This window comes from Physeter macrocephalus, chromosome 5 (genome assembly GCF_002837175.3).
Source record: "Physeter macrocephalus isolate SW-GA chromosome 5, ASM283717v5, whole genome shotgun sequence".
Classification (NCBI taxonomy): domain Eukaryota; kingdom Metazoa; phylum Chordata; class Mammalia; order Artiodactyla; family Physeteridae; genus Physeter; species Physeter macrocephalus.
In genome coordinates this window covers 41622516-41627291 of record NC_041218.1, presented here as the reverse complement: position 1 = coordinate 41627291, position 4776 = coordinate 41622516, and the positions used below count along the sequence as shown (strand labels likewise).

General features: G+C 40.7%; 1 protein-coding gene across 15 annotated transcripts in view; it reads right to left on the bottom strand.

Moving 5' to 3' along the window:
• Positions 1 to 4776, bottom strand: part of ELMO1 (engulfment and cell motility 1) — a 557053-nt gene that overhangs the window by 357502 nt on the left and 194775 nt on the right. The gene's annotated exons all lie outside the window — the stretch shown is intronic.

Sequence of the window (4776 nt, the reverse complement as noted above, 5' to 3'; positions counted from 1 at the left end):
GGGCTCTTCCCGGACCGGGGCACGAACCCGTGTCCCCTGCATCGGCAGGCGGACTCTCAACCACTGCGCCACCAGGGAAGCCCTCTCAAGTTTTTAAGAGGCAAAAATTATTGGGTGTCTAAGCTGAAACTGGCTGGATGTTTATCCAGGCACTGAAAATACTGCAGGGTGAACCAGGCCCTCCTGCAGAGCTAACGTTTCAAGAGCATTTGTATAAAACTTTCCTTCCAAGAAAAATCACTGATATTATACTTGGCTAGGGGAAAACCAACTGGTAACACAGAAAGTTCTAGGTTTGTTTTTTTTTTTTCATTTCTTTCCTCTCCATGCCTTCTGACTCTCTCCCTAAGAAGCCAAGTCTTTAAAAAGCAACAACGTTATAAATTGGCATCAAGGGATTCCAAGTTTCAAAGTGTTTATGAAATGATATTACAGAAAAAGTTTGTAAACTAGAATCTAGATTCACAAATAAAAAAACAGATAGTGGAGAAGGAGACCAAGGCTGGCAGGGGAAAAATATTGCTCCAAAGTCGTATGAATTTGGCATTAATAGGAAGCCAAGTCTGGACCACAGAGATAGGCATCTTTTGTCAGCGCATTTCCTAGTTGATTTTTGTCTAGATAAAGCTCCATTTAAAAGACAGTTGCCTGTATACAATTCCTGGGTTGTCAAAGTGCTGAATTTGATCCAGCTAATGAATAAAAAAGTTAACCTTACAAAAACTATCAATTATAAAGTCATTTTCTGATGACCATTTTTTTTTAAAATTCACATAAGGAGCTGAGATTTAAGTAGCAATGCAAAGGAAACACAATGACTAGGAATGAGGATGGCATATATTAAACGTGCTGCCTTTTGAAAAATATTTAATTTTTAACTTAAACTGCCAAGACTGCTAGTCTTTGCTTCCTTAGATCTAATATGATTTTTATTTAATTTCAGTGAATGAAAACTGTTTTCATAAGCAGTTAGGAAATTAGATTATTGTCATTCTAACCACGTCTCACATCATTTAAAGAAAGACAGCTTTGTAATTCCTTTATATTCATAACTGAAGTTTTAATTGAAATATATTTAAATACAGTGGCACAGTATTCTTCTTTTTTCTTCAAGTTTTAGGGTTTAAAAAAATGCTTCCAAAGCAAATTTCACTCATTTATTTCACAGAAATGTAATAAGGTCTTACTCTATGCCAGGTTCTAAGGATAGAGACAGGAAGAAAGCCATGGTTCCACCCTCCAAGGACTCATGGTCTCTTGGGAGAGCCAGTCAAAAGAACAAGAAGTCCTCAGAAATGTGGTAAGTGCTGGAACAGAGGCATATACAAGATCCAAGGAGAATGGAGAGCAGAAGAACTGCACCAGTGAGGTCAGGGAGGGCTGAACAACAGGTAATGCTGCTTCAACAAGACTATTCTTCAGGAGCTGTTCTTTCCATCACTTAAAACACAGGTGCATGATGATGGGGGAGGGAACCCTGACCCGGGGGACCAATGACACCCCGCTCTCTATAACCTCACTCAATCTCCCCAAGCCACTGTGTCCTCATCTCCTGACCAGGAATAGCAAGACTAACTGCTCCGTTCTGCAAAGGATTGCTGTGGGGATCAAAAGAGATAATGTGGGTGAAAGGATAACGTAACTTCAAGGAATTCACGTTCAGAACAGCACTGTTTTTATAGCAAAAGAGGCTCTAATATCAGAAAAGCTAAGCAATTTGGATGTAGGAAAGAAAGGCCTGCCATAAATTCAGAATGAATTGAAAAATTCTGTTAAGTATAAAAAATCTGCAAAATCCAGTATTTTTAGATTTGAACTTACTTCCCTAGAACTTTTGTTTTAAATTGAAGTCCAGTTGATTTACAATATTCTGTTAGTGTCAGTACAGCAAAGTGATTCAGTTTTATATAAGTGTGTGTACATATATATGTGTGTGTATATATATATATATATTCTTTTTCAGCTTCTTTTCCATTATAGGTTAGTATAAGATATTGAATATAGTTCCCTGTGCTCTACAGTAGATCCTTGTTGTTTATCTATTTTATATATAGTAGTGTGTATCTGTTAATTCCATACTCCTAATTTATCCCTCTCCCCTTTACCCTTTGGTAACCATAAGTTTGTTTTCCATGTCTGTAAGTCTGTTTCTGTTTTGTAAATAAGTTCATTTGTACTATTTTTTATTTATTTTTTATTTTGTTCTATTATTATTATTTTTTTGCGGTACGCGGGCCTCTCACTGTTGTGGCCTCTTCCATTGCGGAGCACAGGCTCCGGACGCGCAGGCTCAGTGGCCATGGCTCACAGGCCCAGCCACTCCGCGGCATGTGGGATCTTCCCGGACTGGGGCACAAACCCGTGTCCCCTGCATCGGCAGGCGGACTCTCAACCACTGTGCCACCAGGGAAGCCCTGTACTATTTTTGAGATCCCACATATAAGTGATATCATATAATATTTGTCTTTCTCTGTCTGACTTACTTCACTTAGTATGATAATCTCTAGGTCCATCCATGTTGCTACAAATGGCAATAGTTCATTCTTTTTATGGCTGAATAATATTCCATTTCTCTAGAACTTTTACCTTAGAAAGAAAAAATACAGCAATTTGTTCTCTGCATTCATAATCTAATGCTTGCATTTCCTGTCACCACCAAAGGAAAGTACTTCCTAACACATCAGGATTTCCTTGGCTTTCTCTTCTACAGTCATTTCTCCTTTTTTTAGCAATTCATACCACTGACAAATATAGGCAAAAAGAGGCTTCATCCTTCTTTGTATGTTTTCTAGGTGGTTCCCATTACTTGTTTCTCTTGGCTTTATGCCCTTATGTAGGAAAAAAGGATTCAGAGGTGCGTCAAGAAGGCCCTCGGGGGCTTCCCTGGTGGCGCGGTGGTCGAGGGTCCGCCTGCCGATGCAGGGGGCGCGGGTTCGTGTCCCGGTCCGGGAGGGTCCCGCGTGCCGCGGAGCGGGTGGGCCCGTGGGCCGTGGCCACTGGGCCTGCGCGTCCGGAGCCTGCGCTCCACAGCGGGAGAGCCCACAACAGTGAGAGGCCCACGTACCTAAAAAAAAAAAAAGAAGGCCCTGGGCTCCCAATTGGCCCTCCTCTGAAAAAAATAGGCAACATCATGAAGGCGTTCAATCTGTGGGGCTTCTGTTCCCAACACCCTCAATGAACAGACTAGGGGCTCTTCTATGCCCTTCAATTCAAGGCAGTGTCTCCCTCCAGGTACTGACTAACTTCAAAAGGAAAAGAGATAACTTCACAGTGGGGACACCCAGAAGATACCACCTTATCCACATAATCAAGGTCAACATCACCATTAATAAGCATATTAACATCTCATACCCCAATGTGATGCTCTGAAAAGGGCACAACATTACTTCTCTAATATTCTTGCCAAAAATGCATAACCTTAATTCAACCACGAGGGAAATATCAAAAAACCCAAACTGAGGGACATTCTACAAAATAACTGACCAGTATTCTCCAAAATTGTCAAGGTCATGAAAGACAGGGAAAAACTGAGGAACTGCCACATTAGAAGACACTAAGGAGACATGCCAACTAAATTCAGTCTTGGATCCTGGATCTGGTCCTTAACCAGAGAAAGGAAATTGGTAGAAAAACTGCTGAAATCAAATAATGGTAACAGTATTACACCACTTTTAATTTCCTAGTTTTGATAATAATACTATTATTACGCAAAGTGTTTAGGGAAACTGGTTGAAAGTTATATGGAACATTCTGTACTATTTTTTTTGCAAATTTTCTATAAGTCTACCATGATTTCAAAATAAAAGTCTTTAAAAACTCAAGTGACTCATACTGGATTTTGCTTTGATTTTCCAGCTTTTGCACAGACTCTCTGAAATTCTTTATTTTAGACAACCCTTCACAGGAATCTAGACCTATAAGATAAATGTATGAATTCCAAACAACAATTCATTCCAAAAAACAGCAGGAAGAAAGATGCCGATACATTTATAAACCATTTCACAAATACAAAGAGAGGAAAAATAAGTTAACAAATTAATAAATAATAATGATTCTTGATTTAATACTACATTTAATAGTTATAAAGTCGGGGCTATTCACTTTGGGTTAGAAGATTGGAAACAGAATTGTAAATTTGCAGACACGTCTTTATTACTATTCAACTGCTGGGAATGGTAGGGGCCTCTTCTGCCCTCTCTCCCCAAAGCAGGTCCACCTTTGCCTGTACCTTCGTTAGTTTCCTCCTAAGGAAAGTAGGAACCAATCAAATTAGTTGATCCCAGAGACATTTATTGCACCAAGATTGCCAGTAAGCAGGCTTACTCGGCCTAAGGAGGCATGGATCCAAGCACACCTTCTTCTCTTACATTCCTGCTTCAGACCCAGTCATATAATAATCAGTATATTTTGCCTCTTTCCCTTTTCCTGAACACCTGGTTAAGGGGAGAAGGATCAGGAAGGACAGCAGGAACTCTACTTAGATCTTGAGAACAGCTGAGTCCAGAACAGGGGCTCAGCAGATGCTTCTCTGATTTTAATATGTCACCTTGATTTTCCTTGACTATGGGTTCTCATGTATTATACAATCCCTTATGATCCCAGTGGGGAGAAAACGACATTTTTTTTTTTTTTTTTTTTTTGCGTTACGCAGGCCTCTTACTGTTGTGGCCTCTCCCGTTGCGGGGCACAGACTCCGGACACACAGGCTCAGCGGCCATGGCTCACGGGCCCCCCCGCCCCCCCGCCTGTGGGGTTTTTCCGGACCCGGGCCCCGAC